General features: G+C 39.8%; 2 non-coding genes across 2 annotated transcripts; both read left to right on the forward strand.

The window, feature by feature from the left end:
• Positions 1–80: 80 nt before the first annotated feature.
• On the forward strand, positions 81–191 carry trnal-caa. Its single transcript has 2 exons — positions 81–118; positions 146–191. It is a non-coding gene; the product is annotated as a tRNA-Leu (tRNA).
• A 631-nt stretch (positions 192–822) lies between these two features.
• Positions 823–933, forward strand: trnal-caa. The gene is made up of 2 exons: positions 823–860; positions 888–933. It is a non-coding gene; the product is annotated as a tRNA-Leu (tRNA).
• Positions 934–19994: the final 19061 nt, after the last annotated feature.

A 19994-nucleotide genomic window follows, 5' to 3' on the forward strand; every position in this document is an offset into this window, starting at 1 on the left:
CACTGAAACTTTGGTAAATAATTCTTAAATATTAACATAGAAGGTAAAAAATCATAGCATTCCATCCTATTACAGCAGTCGTCAGGATGGCCGAGCGGTCTTAGGCGCCAGACTCAAGGTTAGACTCCTTCCTGAGTTAAGGGACTTCTGGTCTCCAAATGGAGGCGTGGGTTCAAATCCTACTCCTGACACAGCTTTTCTGCATTTTGTTGTCCCGCTGTTAAACGTAGCTTTAGCCTCAGTGCAAATTTTACTAAACTGGTCCTAACAATCAGGAAATATCATCCAGGCATCTTTAGAACCACACAGATGATGACTGTCTTTGCATCCCTTCATGTTTTATTGGTCTCCAAATGGAGGCGCGGGTTCAAATCCTCTCCTGACACAGCTTTACTGCATTTTGTTGTCCAGCTGTTAAACGTAGCTTTAGCCTCAGTGAAAATTTTACTAAACTGGTCCTAACAATCAGGAAATATCATCCAGCCATCTTTAGAACCACACAGATGATTACTGTCTTTGCATCCCTGCATGTTTTATAAAAAAAAAAAAAAAAATAAAAAAAAAAAAAAAAAAAAAAAAAAAAAAAAAATATATTTTAAAATAATATAAAAAAAAAAAAAAAAAAAAAAAAAAAAAAAAAAAAAAAAAAAAAAAAATTTTTTTTAAATGGTCTCCAAATGGAGGCGGGTTCAAATCCATTCCTGACACAGCTTTACTCATTTTGTTTCCCACTGTTATATAGTTCCCTAGTCAAATTATATATATGTTCTTAAATTAGCATAGAAGGTAAAAATCATAGCAGTCCATCCTCTTACACCAGTGGTCAGGATGGCCGAGCGGTCTAAGGCGCCAGACTCAAGGTTTAACTCCTTCCTGAGTTAAGGGACTTCTGGTCTCCAAATGGAGGCGTGGGTTCAAATCCTACTCCTGACACAGCTTTACTGCATTTTGTTGTCCCGCTGTTAAACGCAGCTTTAGCCTCAGTGCAAATTTTACTAAACTGGTCCTAATATCAGGAAATATCATCCAGGCATCTTTAGAACCACACAGATGATGACTTTCTTTGCATCCCTTCATGCTTTATGTGCACTGAAACTTTGGTAAATATTTCTTAAATATTAACATAGAAGGTAAAAAATCATAGCAGTCCATCCTATTACAGCAGTGGTCAGGATGGCCGAGCGGTTGAGCCAGACTCAAGGTTAGTCACCTTCCTGAGTTAAGGGACTTCTGGTCTCTCAAAATGGAGGCGTGGGGTTCAAATCCCCCCTGACACAGCTTTACTGCATTTTGTTGTCCCGCTGTTAAACGTAGCTTTAGCCTCAGTGCAAATTTTACTAAACTGGTCCTAACAATCAGGAAATATCATCCAGCCATCTTTAGAACCACACAGATTATGACTGTCTTTGCATCCCTGCATGTTTTATGTGCACTGAAACTTTGGTAAATATTTCTTAAATATTAACATAGAAGGTAAAAAATCATAGCAGTCCATCCTATTAAAGCAGTGGTCAGGATGGCCGAGCGGTCTAAGGTGCCAGACTTCTGGTCTCCAAATGGAGGTGTGGGTTCAAATCCACTTCCTACCACTACTGTATTTCAATTTTTACTAAGCTATGATTGGACAATCACTGTTTGGGGGTGGGGTTAAGTGAGCTGTCAGTGGTATGATTATGTATGTTTCCTTTTGAAGCCAACAGTTGACATTGAGATGGTTAGATTATATTCATGCAGCTGCGCTGGAGCAAAATGTTCTTTCTGTATCAGATTCAACATTATTCTCATCATTTATAGATGTACAGGTACTCAGAAAAATGAAATGCAGTAAAGCTGTGTCAAGAGCAGGATTTGAACCCACACCTCCATTTGGAGACTAGAAGTCCCTTAAGTCAGGAAGGAGTCAAACCTTGAGTGCGCTTCAGACCGCTTGGCCAACCTAACAACAGTAGAATGCAGTCATTTTCTTTTTACCTTTATACCTTAACATTTTAAGAAGTGTTCACCAAAGTGTAAGTGCACATAAAGCATGCAGGGATGCAAAGACAATCATCAACTGTGCGGTTCTTAAGATCGCTGGATTGTATTTCCTGATTTTCATGACGACCAATGTAGTGTTCTGTGTGTACCTGGCTGCCATTCCTTGTTTCAGGAAGCTCCTAATTAACCAACTCCTCTTGTCCAATCAGTGGCACCTGGTCCATCTACAAAAGGCCCTTCCTCCTTCGCTCTCTCACCCTGCAGACTGCTGGAGCGGAGTCTCTCAACACCACTTTGGTCACTCTTTGTTCTCTTTCATTTACTTAATAAGCTTAGAACATAGTTTATCCATCTACATTTCATCCTTCCTGTAGCTTCCTTTGAGCCAGGGTCCTAACACTCATGCGAAAGACAAAAGAATATGCTTGAACATAGAAAGATGAAAAGCTGCCACTGAGTTGCAGCGCCAGAATGCCCCATTATCACCCTTTGATGAGTCTTTACAATACACCCATGCCTGTGTCGGGGGGGGCGGGGATTCTCACTGCGTTGGCGCTGCTAGAATTTGTGACATGAGTTGTCTCATGTTCTAAATCACAGTACAAAAAGACTCAGTAAATCATCTCACATGAGAGCAGGCGTCCTTCAGCTGATAATGATTAAATACTGTGAGACGTCAGGTTTAGTTCCAGGGAAGAAAGCGACTCGAGAGCATTTAAGTTCACCAGAAGAAGTATCTATCTATCTATCTATCTAATTACAGTTGAACTAATTCCACGATAGCTGCTGATCCAGTAGCTACATACTGTACCTGAGACTGAGGATTGCAGGCTCAGATACTGGACTGCACGTCCAAAGCGTGCGAATCGTGGCTCACAAAGCCGAGTGACCCAGTTAGCCGAAATAGAAAATGCCATTCACTTGTGGTGAGAGGTGAGAAACTTAAAGCTGCTGATGACATGGTGGAACCTCACAATGCAACCCTCTCTCCTAAGTTTAGTTTACTTTACTTTAGTTTTTTTTTTGCACGAACGAAGATTTAAAAGTAAATACAATGGATTTAAAACCCCAAAAAATAAAAAATAATAATTCAGTGCAGGAATGGAAAGCCTATAAGGCTTATTCAGAGTCCTCCCCTAATACAAATATAAAAAAAATTATACTCTACAAAAAAATACTAGAAATACAACAAGCAAACAGTGAAACGTATAACACGTGCAAAATATATACATATCAAAAAAAATAAAGCAAGCAAAAAGACAAGGCAAACAGAAAAACAAACCATAGAGTTAGTCAATAATTAAACCAACAGTGATATCCTGCCATAAGGTTTAAGATGAAACTTTAACTGTGACCTAAAGGCTGGCACGGAAGTTCATGGCTTTAGTGACCCATTCAATGAATTTGACAGTAGTGGACCTCAATATCAGATAAAAAAAACAAAAACGAAATGGAATGATGTACGACATGTACGAATGTGAGTGAATATCTGAATCAGCGGCAGGCGGGAGAAACACTACTGCGCATATTCAGTGGGTCGCATATCGCTGCAGTAAAAAACTTTTTTGGCATATGCGCCAGGTGAGTAATGCCATTGAACTGAATAGGCACCATTTTGGGATCCGGGATCCAGTTAATAAAATACATCCGTGGTTGAACCTTTTATAGCCAAATACCAAAGGAATTGATTTGAACATGAAAAAGTATTTCTCAGTGAGAAGTGTTTATTTTTTAGTTTTTTTGCATTGCAGAGCTAACTAACAGCAGAAATGTTGACTTGCCATAAAAGGAACAGCGCAGGTGTTACCAATACCACTAACGGATGCTCTGTGAGAGTGGCAGTGAGCCAGCACGCACGGTACCTCTGGACCCTGAAATCAAGGCAGCTAAATGGAATGCAGCCATCATTCGTTTCATTTTTTTTTTTTTTACACGTGTGCTTTTCCTTCTATGTCATGTCAAAATGTCTAATGTGGAGAAGAAAAAAAAAGCCTATTGCAGGTTGACTTAGAGGTGTCCTGGTGTTACTTAAGGGGCAGCAAAATCCCATGTGTGTCTAATAACATTAACGATCAAATGGCATGTCAACGTGCACACAATATTCCGTTTTTTTTTTGCCCTTGTTTTCTGAAAAAAGACAATATACCGACTAGGGATGTGACGATTACCGGTGTAAAGGTAAACCACGATAAAAATGTTGACGATAGCAATTACCGTTTTTATTTAAAATATCATCATTATCACAGTGGATTACCAGCTTCACTTTTTGTCTTGTTTATTTAAGGTTTACTTTAAAGTGTTCATGTGTACGGTTTTACATTTTAATTTTGATGATGAAGAAAACAAGTCTATAATTAGTGGCATTTCTTTGATTTGTTTACCTATTGTTCTGTAATAGCTTGAATGATTGGATTTGTATAATTTAAACCTGGACTACTGGAAATGTTCCTGACAAATAAGCTGTTTACATGCTGAACCCTTGTTCCTTTGATGTTAAAAGTTGCACTTTTGATACGGTTTTGCCTATATTTTTGTAATATAATAAACACTTAAACTTTTTGAAACTATTTCAGCTTGTGTAGGCCTATCAGTGCTTTCTGAACATATTGAACACACTTTTAAAAATGCCGCGATAATACCGAAAACCGTGATCATTTTGGTCACTGTAACTGAGGTTACATTTTCATACCGTTACATCCTTAATACCGACTAAGCTGTTTATTGCTGTTTTCATTCCTTCAACCACCTTCTTGAAAATGTCAGCTTTGCAATGTTTGCACATATGCAAAAACCTGTTGATATCCAAGTCTTTTCATAATGTTTAAAATTCATCTCTACCGCAGCCCTACAAACTGTTGGTTTGTACACTATACAACAACCATATTGACGCGCAGAGTTGACCGTAAGCCGTAAACAGGCCGTAAACTGTGGTAAAAACTCTGATATTCCAAATGCGCTGTATACATGTCCAAAGAATGCTCTAAAACGCGATTTATACCAGCATATCCCATGTCTTAATCGGAAAATGTTATATTGGGGAAAAAGGCCTTAATCGGAATATCCAAACGGATGGTATGCTGTTTACATGACCTGTATCCAATTCTGAAGATTGTAACCAATGTACACAAACGATTGCAGATGTGAAAGTAAATGTTGCTGTTGTGTTATCTTAACCCCTTTACCTGGAAAAAGTGAAAGTTTAGACTTTAGAGGGAGTTAAAAGAACATTGTGTTTGCCTTTCAAGAAACTATGTCAACTATGTGCTGTATTTAACTGCAATTAGGTAACTAAGGGTGTGGTAAGTGCCACGTATGTCAAATTACATACATACAAAATACTTATATTAAGTGTTGGTAAATGATGATTTAATTATTAAGGGGTAGGATTAAATAAGTTTATATATTTTTTTGATGCCGTGATATAGGTCTTAAATTCCATTCATAATGGCATGAAAAAGTCTTAAAGTGCTCATATTATGCTCATTTTCAGGTTCATAATTGTATTTAGAGGTTATATCAGAATAGGTTTACATGGTTTCATTTTCAAAAAACACCACATTTTTGTTGTACTGCACATTGCTGCAACTCCTCTTTTCACCCTGTGTGTTGAGCTCTCTGGTTTAGCTACAGAGTGAGACATCTCACTTCTGTTCCATCTTTGTGCGCAGCCCCTAGGTAAGGACTACTAGCCAGTCAGAAGCAGAGTATGAGGGAGTGCCACGCCAGCAGCTAGGCGAGCATTATAACGTGTGTTACAAAGTGACGCACGTTCGTCACGTAAAGGCTGGACTACAATAGAGCTGTTTGGAGCAGTTTGTGAACAGTGTTTTCTGTTGGAGATGGTAAGTCCCTTTCGGGGGGACTTTGGGCTTTTTCACTTAGTAAACCTATAACATGCACAAAAAAGATATATACAGTACAGGCCAAAAGTTTGGACACACCTTCTCATTCAATGTGTTTCTTTATTTTCATGACTATTTACATTGTAGATTCTCACTGAAGGCATCAAAACTTTGAATGAACACATATGGAATTATGTACTTAACAAAAAAGTGTGAAATAACTGAAAACATGTCTTATATTTTAGATTCCTCAAAGTAGCCACCCTTTGCTTTTTTTGATAACTCTGCAAACCCTTGGTGTTCTCTCAATGAGCTTCATGAGGTAGTCACCTGAAATGGTTTTCACTTCACAGGTGTGCTTTGTCAGGATTAATTAGTGGAATGTTTTCCCTTATTAATAAAAAAGCAAAGGCTGGCTACTTTGAAGAATCTAAAATATAAGACATGTTTTCAGTTATTTCACACTTTTTTGTTAAGTACATAATTCCATATGTGTTCATTCATAGTTTTGATGCCTTCAGTGAGAATCTACAATGTAAATAGTCATGAAAATAAAAAGGAAACACATTGAATGAGAAGGTGTGTCCAAACTTTTGGCCTGTACTGTATATATATATATATATATATATATATATATATATATATATATATATATATATATAACACAATAAAGGAAAGGGGAAATGCCAACAAGCATAATATGAACACTTTAAATGTGACTCAGTGAAAGCTGTAGAAACCCTGGGTATAGAGCATGTGCCCCATGTACTGAGGCTCAGTCCTTACCGCAGCGGACCAGGGTTCGATTCTGACCCGCGGCCCTTTGCTGCCCTTTGCCCTTTGTCGTTGCCAACTTTCTCCCCCCCTTACCTGTCTTCAGCTGTCCTATCGAATATAGGCCAACAAAGACCAAAAACAAAAACATAACTCTGCCCAGTAGCTGCTGGTGTTTCCCCAGATTAAATTTGGTCTGAACCCACATCAGCCGTCCCTGTCCGCTCTTTTCAAACACTGTTGAACTTGATGGTTTGGACTCGAGCATAACGGTGACAAATAAAGCTTACATAAACTCCAGGCTGGAACACAGGCTACCTGTTACTGCGGGGAAACTCCCATTGAGCAAACCAGTCGAACAAAAGCTCTCGTTATGTAACCGGATGACAAATGACACAAATGTGCAGAGCAAATGTCTGCTCTTGTTTGAACGAACGCAGACTTTCTAAAAAAAACTGAAATGTAGGAAAATTGAAGCTCTCAGCGTGGCAGTGCCTTGCTCATGGTCAGAGAGAAACGCGTGGTGCAATCCCCCGCTGTTTCCTCGATAATAAACCGCGTTGGAAGAACTATTCAGATCCTTTTACGTGAGTAAAAGTACTAATACCACACTGTAAAAGTAAAAGCCCAGCATTGAAAATGATACTTAAGTAAAAATATGCAAGTATCATCAAGGAAATTTACTTTAAAGTATTGGAAATAAAAGCACTCAGTGCAGAAAAATCCTCACAGTTTAGAAACCGGAAACAAATAAAAGCGCTAAATGTGTCCAAAAAAAGCATTAAAAGCGTCAAAGAAAGTGTAAAAAAACAAATTCTGTGTTTAATGGTCTAATCATTTCAGCTGCAGGTAATTCACAGTAAAACAACTTATAAACTACGTGTGTTTTTGTGTGCCAACATCTTAACCTGTAAAGTAACTAAAGCTGTCAGATGAATATAGTGAAGTAAAAAGCACAATATTTCATCTCTGAAATGTATCGCAGTAGAAGTAGAAAGTGGCATGAAAAGAAAAGACTCAACATTTGTACTTTACTAAAGTACTTTAGTAAATGTACTTGGTTACATTCCACCACTGATAACAAGCCCATCTGTGTTTGTGCTGTGGTTGAAAGTCTGACGGACAAACAGCCCTGGAGGGTGAACACTCAGATCCAGTGTACATGTATGTGTTTTGTTTAAATCCAACATCTGTCCGCTCGACTCGGAGTAATAAAAAAAAAAAAAAAAGCTCATCTGTAGAAGAGAGAGAGAGCACAGACCTCTTAACCTCTTACAAGTGGATGTTTATCCAGATGGGTGTTATTTTGACCATGAGAGCAAAGACTGTAAGTCTAAGAATAGCCTCACGTCTCCAACACCAATAACTGAACTGGAAAGGTTGAAGCCTTTCAATAAGAACGCTTAATAAACCTGACATGTCGCAACAACAAAAGTCAATTCATAAAGAGTGGACATGGAGTCAAAAAGAGTCACCGATTTCCCAGCATGCATTGCTGACTCCTTAACGGTGATCTAGAGGAGACTGTGCTGTGCATAAATAATGTATTAGCTAATCAGAGCTTCTACTGTATGTTAGTCTGTTGAACAGTTATTTCCAAGTGTACAATTGCAAAGCACAGCAAGCTGCCTTTCTTTCAACTTTTCATCATCACATACCCTTCACCATACCTAGAGATTGGCATGGGGTACTTTCCATAAAATCATCTCTCAATGCAAATCAAACCAGCTATTAGGCTAACTGACATAAAACCATGCCAATCTCTAGGTATGGTGAAGGGTATGTGATGATGTGGGGCTATTTTAATTCCAAAGGCCAAGGGAACTTTATCAGGATACATAGTATCCTGGATCCATGAAATAACTGGCCTTTAAAAATAAAAATACAAGCTGTACACGTAATACTTTACATTGTAGCAAAGTGTCATTTCTTCAGTTTTGTCCCATTAAAAGATTTAATGAAATATTTACTAAAATGTGAGGGGTGTACTCACTTTTGTGAGATACTGTAAATTGTGGCATCCAGATAGAGTGAATTTGATTGTGGAGGGATGAGAAGTATAAACATATACCATTCCGACACCCTATTGGTTTGTATGCGATCCATCGCACCTGCACATGACACAAATTACGTCACGCTCCAGCAAGGAAATAGCAGACGTATGTGGCCTAGTACCAAGATGTCCGTGGCAGAGACTCAAAGAGAACTCAAGCGAAATGTCCAGACCAAGCAGCGGCAATTTTGTTGTCCAGTTTGGTTATCTTACATCCGTTGCCCTCACAGATTCCTGCAGCTAAGCTTGGATGGACATTTACATTCCAATAAAGGCTATTGGTAATATGCCTCTGACTTTTTGCACCATTACAATATTTATAGGCAACTAGTCATCATATCTTCCGCTCCATGAAACACGTTAATGTTCAGTAGTACATATATGGTTCTTTAATGTATTTGCGTTGTACTAAAATGTGTTCATTTTCAATGGGCATGAATGCGGCTGAATCAGGTGCATCCCACATTTTTCAACATTAACATTTTAATATAACCTTATAGTCATGATGGCATTTAAAAAATGTTTTTTTGTGGAGGTGGGGGTAGTGCACTATAGGCCCCTGTGGGGCGGCCTAAGCTTTTGTCCTTAATGGCATTTTTTCCCCCTTACATTACTTTTACTTTTATACTTTAAGTAGTTTTGAAACCAGTACTTTTACACTTTGACTTGAGTAAAAAGCTTGAGTTGATACTTCAACTTCTACAGAAGTCTTTTTTAACCCTAGTATCTATACTAGGGATATCTCTGTACATAAACCCTCTATATTATGGTATGTCACTGTAGACATGTAATCTGGAAAACCTGTATTTATCTCACTATACACTGTTAATATATAATTAATCTCTATCGTCTAGATCAGTGGTTCCCAACCTTTTTTTCTTGCCCCCCCCCCCTACTTATGTCTAAGAAAAGCTGAGCACACCCCCCGCCCCTCCGCCATGTTTCATTCATAAAATAGTGATGCCGTGGCGGCAGGAAAGACGAGGATGATAGCAGCTAGCAGCTGACCTGATGACAGCAAGGGTCCCAGGTTAAGAGGTCCTGGAGGTTTGGCCTACTAAGTAGCCTGCCTACAATTTTAAGCGAGAACAAAAATATCTAGTTTTTATACAGACTTGTACACGTTATATATTCTAGTGTGTTATCATAATTTGTTTAACATGTGCAAATATATATTTTTTTTACCTCAAACCAGATAAAGACGCGCACCCCCCTGTGATCTTTGCCGCCCCCCTGAGGGGTGCCCGGACCCCAGGTTAGGAACCACTGGTCTAGATAACTGCAAAGAATACTGCACTTTGGTATTTAATGCTTGTTTTGCACTTCTGGTTGGATGTCAACTGTGTTTCATTGGCTCTGTACCTGCACTCTGCTAAATGACAATAAAGTTGAATCTAAAAAGAAGAAAAAAGAAACCGTTGCTTCTTGTGTCTGTTTCATGTCAGTAACTTTGCTCTGAAATGTTTCAAACTGATTCGGACTCAGAGAGCAGAGTCACCATTTTACAAAGACACCATCTTGCTCTTCCAATACATACTCTACCTAATTTAGGGAATAAGCTGAGCTTCATATCACATCAAGTTGCTCTAAGTTCCAAACTTTTATTTACTAGCAATGTGTGTCGGGAGTTTGTCAGCTCATTACTGTATGACCCTTATACCCTGTTTCACTTCTCTGTTCCTTACCAATCTGCCCTGTCCAAACTCTTTGACTGTGATTGTCAAATAAAAGGAAGGGAAAGAAGGGTTTTCTATAGCTTTTAATTGAAATCCTTGTGTTGACATTCCCTTTTTTTAGTTTGCCCCGGCAGCAGCCTTACTTCCAGGAGTTGGCATAAGGAGTCAAAAATAATATTGCAACTTATTGCACATGAGCATGCATGTGCTGCATCACATGGAAATGAACCTGCAGCTTCATTATCAGCACTGAGATATCACTGCAAAAAGGTTTTTGCCCTTTCACACAGTAAACAACCAGGAGGAGGAAACTGACAGGTCTCTTCTTATCTTTACTTAGGTTAAAGAATGTTTGCTAATACTTTACACAGATTATGACATATTTTGCCCCAGATACAGCTCAAATAGGTGTGGAGAAACAAGAGTGACAGTTTAGAGAATTACAGGAAAAATATATTTCTTAATGGTTCCTTTGTTTTATATTCAGCTATTTTGTATGTATTTGTTTCTGTAGAAGTATTTACTGTTCATTTCATATACATGTTTAATATGTTTTGTCTGAGTCAATTCACTTTCATCTTTACTTTATTTCCAGAATCAGATTGTAACCAATGTACACAAACGATTGCAGATGTGAAAGTAAATGTTGCTGTTGTGTTATCTTAACCCCTTTACCGAAAAATGTGACAGTTTAGACTTTAGAGGGAGTTAAAAGAACATTGTGTTTGCCTTTCAAGAAACTATGTCAACTATGTACTGTATTTAACTGTAATTAGGTAACTATGGGTGTGGTTAAGTGCCACGTCTGTCAAACTCTATACTTATATTAAGCGTTAGTAAATGATGATTTAATTATTAAGGGGTAAGCTTAAATAAGTTTATACTTCTTCCTACTCCTTTTCGTGCATGTAAATCAAGGAAATCGCTAATGAAATGAGTTATCTATTTCTTCTTTTTTTCTATTTTGTTGGCTATGTTTTCAACACCTGCTGTTGTCTTTTTATGTTGAATTTCACATGCTTGAAATAAACAAATAAATACAAAATACAAAAAGGTAACACTTGTTGCAGCTTTTTGAAACTGTCCCTCTCAGTGACTATAGCCGTGACAAGCAAGTCATATCGTTCCTGTTTGTGAATCCTCTGAGAACTCCTGTGTGCCCCTCATGCCAGGACGACAACACAATAGTTCAAGGCCTCTCCATAATTTCCCGATTCTTCCGCTTCTCTGCTTCAGCTATTAATTTCTGTGGCGTGTTGCATAAGGTCTTATGCAATGTGTTTTTCCGGCGTCTATTTTTCTGGCCCCTGCTTGCTAATGGGTCTGGGGGCAGGTTTTTGGGGTGGCTCAGGACTGCTGTTGACATTCACATGCGCATTCATGAAAGGAGCCCCCGGCTTGTCCCCTGCTGTCGGGGTCCAGCCGAAACAAACCCAAACAGGCCAAACGGTCGGCTGGGTTGGAGGGACCACCGCCATGACGCGCACATGTCCCAAATAGCTTTGGGGAAAACAGGGCTGCACGTGCAGTTTGTCAGTTACTGCACAGCTTGGGTTATCCTCATTAATCCAAAAGATAAATGGAAGGACTTTGTATTTGTTTGATGCATTCCAGTGTTTCCTCTATGTTGATTGGCAAGTGGCGGTCCGCCACGGTTAGATTTCTCCCGCCACGGTATCAGAAATATATATATATATATATACAAAAAGCCGTCAATCAGCAGTGATTGTAAAGAGCGAGTCGACGGAGAATAGCGCAGACACGCGCTTCACAACGCGAGTGGGCACGCGCGCCACTCGGAGAAAAGGGAGAAAGAAAAAAGAGACAGGCTGTCCGGAGGACCGGTTGAGATGGCATGTGTGCATTCTTGACATCTGTAAGTCGTATAACTTATATTGTCAGTTCATTTAAGCCTGTATTAGTCTATAGTTCTCGCACATTTTTAGTTTCACCTTCACCTGCTAGCTAAATTGCACGTGGCTGTTGATTCAATACAACGCCCTTGATATCATATCATGGCCTAGTAGGCTAAACCGTGATTATTTCTTACATTCATGAAACATATTGGGGGAAATTCATTCAACATAATTCACAGCCAAATAACAATTAAAAGTAAAAGTTATTTGAACATTTATAACGTAACCTAACCTGGCAGGCAATGCCTCCGATTTGGTGTCTGCTGCGGTGCGCAGCGCAGCTCGGACCGTGCGCCGCTGCCCTTTTTTCCTCCGCTCTCAGCTCCTCTGCCAGTTGCTGCATGAACTTCCTCCGGGACATTTTACAGCTGGTGCACGCCTTGGAGAGGATGTGTGCAATGATTCCAGCCAGTTGTAGCATGTATAAAGTTATATGAACACGTAGACAGCTACCGTCTACGTGTACTGCGCCTTTCACAGAGCGATCGCCCGGTGCTTTTCTTCTGATTCAGAACCATCCACGCTGTAGCCTATGTTACCGACTCTGGCTTTGCCTTCGGCCCATCGGTGATGCATTGCCCACACTTGTTACTCGAGACCGCTAGTTACGTTTCTCTGACAGAGAGTATGATTATTACTAAGCAACCAAGATGCATCTTCAACCACGCAAAAGATTAAAAACAAAACCGCGAAAATCTGAGCGGTCAATATGACAGTATGGCCAAAATAGGTCAAAGTGATTGTATTTTCTTTGCCTTTTGTGTAATGTACAGTATATAAAAACTATTTTAAATGAAAATAAAGACTCTTTTAGGAAAAGTCAGGTACCAGCAAGATTGTATTTTTTTATTTAGCAAAGTTACAGTATTACACATATAAATTTCGAAAACGGTCAAAATGACCGTCCTGGCCGTTCTAGTGTAACCCAGCCTTGGAGTTTTTTTTCCAAAAGCCAAGAAAAATCAAATACACACTGCAAGGCTGCCAACTTTGCCACTGAGGCAAATATGCAATTAGTTTCATTATGAATGGTTTCAGCCTACTTTGGGTTTCGGTTTCCCTATGAAGAATTTCTTGTAAAATTCATTTTGTAGACCTACAGTTCCTCAAAAGCAGCGAAGTGTCAGTTCTGTTTAATACGTAAATCATTTGCCGGCGGGGGGGTGGGGGTCCGACAGATCTGCCCCCACTGCCAAAAAAAATCCTAGAGGAAACACTGCATTCATGAAATCCTTTAATGAAGTTTAATTTATTAGTTGTAACATAAAGTCGTTTAGTCATTTTAAACTCACATTAGTTCATTCTATTTTGGCTACTTGGCAAAACTAGCTAAACACAACAAACCTGTTAGCAAACAGAGCATCATTAGCATTCATTTCAAATCTTGTTACTAGCCACCTAAATCCAATATTCCTTCTCTCTTTAGCCCAGTTTGGTCTCCAACAACTCCTGAGAAAATTGCTGGGTCATTAGCTACATCTTCTTCAGCTAGTTAGCTGAAGTACATCAGTCTTTACTAGCTAACATTAGCTTGATCTCCTTCAGCTAACACCAGTCTTTAGCTAACATTAGCCAGATGTAACCTTCTTCAATAGCTACAAAATCTGTAAGTTTAATGTTTGGTGCCCCGCATGTAGCAAACAGTCAATTAACAATCTTTTTTTTTGCTGAAAACAGCTACCTGCTGCTGCTGGAAACGAGACTAAACAAAACAGTAAATGTGTGAGCCATAAAGTCAAAGCAATGAGCTAATTTACTCTCCTTTTAGCTCTGCGTTCCTCTCCACCAATTATCTGGGTTTTTTTAGCAGCTAAATGCTCCTTTGTGTTCACTAGCTAGTTGCTAACTATCTGTCTGTTGCTGGGGCATGTAGCATACAGTGAATTTTTTGTTGTTGCTGAAAACGGCTACCTACTGCTCCTGTAAATGAGAGACTAATTAAAACTACATTTGTAATCCACGGGAAAAAAAGCATATAAACTATTCTCTTTTCTTAATCCTGAGCTTGGGGTCAGTTTGGCCTCCTTTCCAGGTGATAATGTGTCATGACTGTTTTATTTTTTCCATTTTCTTTAGATATCAGTGCAGCTGGAGGAGAGCCTCAGAAGTAACTTGTATCATGTATCTAACATATCAGTGACCATCCTAAACTTTTTACTCTAACTTAAAACTATAGCCTACTGTAAAATCCAAACCATCTGTGAATTAGTTCCATACTTCCAGTCTCAAATACCTACTGTACACATAACCCTTTCTATCTTTTAGCATCTAATCTGCTATAACATAACCATTAGAGTTCACCATCTGTTATCTAAAAATAACCCTTAGCCTACTATATAAAAATAAATTATATGTGGAGGCACTCAAACCTTGCAATATAACCCTCTCACAAAACCCAACAAGCAGACCTCTCTCTTTGAAACCCCAAAATAGCCATCATCAGCTATCTTTCTCCCCATGTGACCAACAAAGGTTATTTACCTTCACTGGATACATTCATCATATTTGTCCCTTTTTGTGTCTACTGCCCTCCTGCAGCCACAGGGGAATGTCAATGTCAATGTCATGCTCAAAGACACTTCTGCAGGAAAATGGAGAAGGATATTATATAACATTATTCCATCTAAACAGAGTTTTGGCAATATCAACTCTTAACATTTTGCAGTCTGTGGTGAAAAGGACAATGCTTTGAAAGGAGATACAAAAATGTGTCAAATCTCTTTTGGGGAGTGGGCAGTCAAGGCCACAGTGGCTCTAGATAAGCTGTCACAATACAGCCAACGTCACGAGAGTGGAGTGCTGCCAAATCAAATAGGGCTGTTAGCCTTATCTAAGAGTGGTTGACTTGCTAGCAAACATTTGCCTACTTACATATCATACAGAGCAACATTAGCATTGTTCATCCAAATGAATGGCCATCTGAGAATGTAGCATATAAGTCTTAATATTTACTGTCCTTTTTGCTTCGCTTTGGTCTCTACCGACTCCTGAGGGAAATATCTGGCTCTTTAGCTGTACATGCTCAACTACTTTCGGCCCGCAGCAACTATTATTATATTACTTAAACTCGTTTTATGGCCCATAAAAAGGTTCAGTAGACCTACTGAACTGCAAGTTTCCACCACGCCAGAAGGAAAACACCCAATCAGAGCTGAGAAGTCTCCAACACAGTGTCAGTGATTTTTGATGATGATTTTAGTGAACTGTTTAGCTTTAAAAAGTTTGTGACCAAGTCGAGCCAAAACCAAGCACCGCCCCCACAGGTGGGAGCAAGCTTTCTCATTTTACTGCTAAATGGTAATTGGAATATGTGTAGAATATGTTTGAGGCGAGAAATAGACAATGCGGAAATAGTCTTGATTTATCTTTGATCGGGGCTGCTAAGTTTTACAGTTTGATCGGAGTTCAAGTCTTCAAAGGATGTGACCTCACGTTCTTTACGAATTCAGCCATTTTAAACCAGTGGCAAGACCACAGCGCAAATGCAAGTACAGAAATCTCTGTGAAATAACCCAAACTGTTTGTGGCAGAAAGTTGTGTGTTCATGTCTGATCCGTTCGCTCAAAGGGAACATGTGATCGAGGAAAAAATATATTTAGATATTTACATAGACCTTTTAATGTCTCGGAGCACCTCAGCAAATGCCAGTGTCCTTCCCTGTCTTGTTTTGTCCCTGCTGTGTCCAAACTCATGATGAGACGCTGTCCCCTCGTGAGGATGTTCGCACAAACAGGGATTTGTCTGACAGGACGTCATGCGCCAGTTGTTTTCACAAATTGAGTTGCTCTAATTCCACACACAGAGCTGCAGCTCAGGAGGATGAGATGCTACCACCCATGCGTGTAGGTGGGTGTGTGGGTTGGTGGGCGGGCGGTGCGGGCGGGCCCAAGCCCTGAACTTTTCGGACAGCTGAACAAATGGAAAGGGCCTCAGGGAGCTTTTAAGCGGGCCGTGCCTTATCAAGGGGAATCTTTTTTTTCCCCCCTTCTTCTCCTTGGGCTTTTGTCTGGAAGGTTGAAAGGGGGGTTCGGTCCCTGTGGGAGAATCTTATTGTTTCCGGAGCTGCAGATGACACGCTTCTAAACGGCCGAGGGAGGATCTGTCGAGCGCGAGCTCACCGCTTTGTTTGAACGCCTGCCACCTGCATGGGCCCCGCCACCTTCCTGTCAACATTATATTTTTGGATTTGACCCTCTGACCTGCCACAGAGTGGGGGTGACTTAGCAGGAAATTGGTGTAAAAACAAAATCAGCGGCTCTAAAAAGGAGCAGTTTTGCATGTTGGAAACTGGTGGAATGTAACTACAAGTACATTTACTCCAGCACTGTCCTTGAGTACCCATTTAAGTTACTTTACTGGAGTCTCTTCTTTTCATGACACTTTCTACTTCTGCTTTGCTACATTTCAGTGAGAAATATGGTACTTTTTACTCCACTACATTAATCTGACAGCTTTAGTTACTAGTTACTTCACAAGTTAAGATTTTTGCACACAAAGTAGCTTTTTTGATGCTCTTTTGATGCTTTCAACCCTTTTTTTAAATGTTTTTAACTTTTTTGTTTCCAGTTTCTAAATATGTAAGGATTTTCCCTAATTGAGTACTTTTACTTTTAATACTTTAAGTAGCCTACATTTTCCTGATAATACTCCATATTCCATCACTGGTTAGAAAGCATAATGGAGTTAATAAAACACAAACTCAAAGCTGGTGGAACAATTGACACTGTTGCATCTTGGAGTTTCACTCAAGGACTTCCCCATGTCCTCTACCTGGAATGTGAACTCTCCAACCTCCACCAAGCTACACCTTTCCCCTGCAATGGCTGCTGGGTAAAGGCTGAAAGAGGGGAGTGTGTGTGTGTGTGTGTGTGTGTTGAGCTTGTTTTCATGTTCATACAGTGATGATAGCGTGATGTATGACTTGCACAACCCTTTTTACCTCCCGCAGTTGTCACTGCAAGCACACGTGTGTCAACATGTCGGAAAAAAGCAAAAAAGATCCCAAACATGAAGGGCCACACACTTACAGTATCTTGACAAGCAGGCTCAAAACACACACACACACACACACACACACACACACACACACACACACACACACACACACACACACACACACACACACACACACACACACACACACACACCTATACATACAGAACATACAGCTACACAAACATAATGGAAAAGTAGAACATGTGGATTTAAACATTTGTATATGACAATGTATATGCTTGACACTGACTTAAAAGAGTTACATGTCAAGCTTTCCTCAACATTCAACGTCTTATGAAGATATCTCTGAGATCAGCAACCTGTAAAGGGACTTTGTTTTTTCCATTGACTTCCCCCCAAATGGCTTTTAATCTCAAGTGTTTGCCGCCTCCTGGTCCATGTAGCAGAGCAGAGCAGCTGTAATGTGATTCTGTGATTGGAAATATGATTATAACAAGACTGATCCTGCTGTCGTTTTAAGAGATCCTATTGTATTTCTCTGGTTAGCTGCCGACCAGTCTTACATGAAATGGTCTAAAACATTTGTAATAAACATGCACTTGAAGATGTCATGAAGATATGTAGCATTGAAAAACTCTGATATAAAGCTATCTTGCCAGACCCTCCTCCACAGCGCTGTGGTGGAGGGTCTGACTAGTCCACACAGCATTCCGGGATGGGACAAAAACATGTTCTGCTTTATTGGCATTTCTTTAAACCAATCACAATCGTCTTGGGCGGAGCTAAGCGCCGGACGGAGCCACGGTGCCTCTGCAAAATAGCCTCGGGAAGGAACTTGTTTTGGTGGAACGTGTACGTTCAAAAGTTGTTTTAGTCGTGCAACAGAAAACTCTGATTGGACAGATAGTCTAGCTAGCTGTCTGGATTTACCCTGCAGAGATCTGAGGAGCAGTTAACTACGGTCCTTATAAATCCACCGGAGTTTAGAACGCCAACACAAAGAATGAGGAAGGTGACGGGCATCCGGCCGAAAAGAGTTTCATCGGTGGAACTGGAGCAGTCCCGGAAGCGGAACGTCGTGGCTATAGACTCTGTATGGTACAGTATGTGGCAGCCCAAAACAAAGATTCTTAACACGGACTGAGTAACACGCCAACAGTGCTCATGACGTGGCAACTTTTCAAGGGCTTATCTCCGTGTCATGTCTATCACCACGTCACCTACTGTAATCCAACAATGTATGGGACACAGACATTTGTAACGATCATATATGAAAGGGTGGAGCTGCTACTCCGATAAAATGCACCATTGTGCTGTCAGATAAGTATTCAAGGCTTCTGTCTAATCTGTCAGACAGTACTTCTAATCTAATTGATGATCACATACATGCTGAAAAACGGCAGACAAGCACAAAGTACGAGGAAAACACTGTCAAAAAAACTGGACTCTGATTTTTGGCACAACAGCACTTAGACTTGTTGCAAGACATGTTGTTTGCATATTACAGAATTTCTGGTTTTTGGAGCTTTAATTGATTTCCAACATTTGCTGCCTTTTGGAATTTGTACATTACTAGCAGTGCCCGTTCAAAATGTGGCTGTTTGGAACGGGCTGATTGCTTGGCCTCCTGTATTGCTGCTTGGCTTACTCCACAACCATTGGACCTCAAAAGCACTTACATAAGGTCCCAAAGCACTTAATATGCAACCCCAATGTCAGCAACTCAATATGATATATAGCGTCTGGCTTATGTTTAATATCTAGTCTTCAAAAAAAAGCGAAGTTGCTGGGCTCGGCTTTTATGTGACGAAGGGAAGTCAGCATTATGGCAGCGTTTTTTTTTCCCCTCAACCTTTATTATGCGGCCGTTTAGTTTTATTCACAGTTTATCAATCTACAATATCCAACCCTGTCCAAAGTGCTCCAAATTCCAAATGCCAAGTTCATTGGGTACTCAGGAAGCCAAGTGTGAAGTAGTACAGATGAACGATTCTTGAGATATTTGAAAGACAACAGAGACACACATACACACACACACACGCACACACACACACACACACACACACACACACACACACACACACACACACACACAGAGGTTCCTTGATTTATAGTTATATAATTAATCCAAATCAATAGACAAATACATAAAATCTACAGTTCCATTATTTTTTTTTAACCAAGTGACTTATGTGAGTTATGTTAATACTGTAAAGCTTCAGGCATTATGAAATATCTGAACCACCAGCAATTGTTGAGGCTGCAGTGTAAGACAAGTAAAGTCAATTGTTAAAGGAAGCCAGTGTAAGGACTTCAGAACTGGAGGGATGTGATCCACTTTCTTAGTCTTAGTGTCGCTTTCCTGTGAGAACCATATAAAAAGTCCACTGCCCTGTTTTCAGCTTTGTGGCGCTGCATTTTCCAGCTGATCCAAGAGGATTTTTAAACATTTTATTTAGCTTAAGAAGTAGGCGAGTTTTCTCAACACATAAAGGAACACGTCTTACGTTTACCACAAACATTCAAATTCAAAGTGACCAAATTTGGAGATTCATGCTTTTCACTGGAAAGGAAGGTAGATGAAAAATGGTGATCTGAAAAGTAACTAAAACTGTCTAGACAGAAGTGTAGTGGAGTGCATGAATTGGAAAGTGCGAGTAGCCTACCAAAAATGTGTACTTTTTCAGAGTAAAAGACACCAAACATGAAGATATGTCTGACCAGTTTGTCCATTACACACACTGAAATGAGCGGTGAGTGAGTAGAAATACCACATGTGTCCACCTGAGAGCGCCGTTTC

The sequence above is a fragment of the Perca fluviatilis genome, chromosome 23 (genome assembly GCF_010015445.1).
Source record: "Perca fluviatilis chromosome 23, GENO_Pfluv_1.0, whole genome shotgun sequence".
NCBI lineage: Eukaryota > Metazoa > Chordata > Actinopteri > Perciformes > Percidae > Perca > Perca fluviatilis.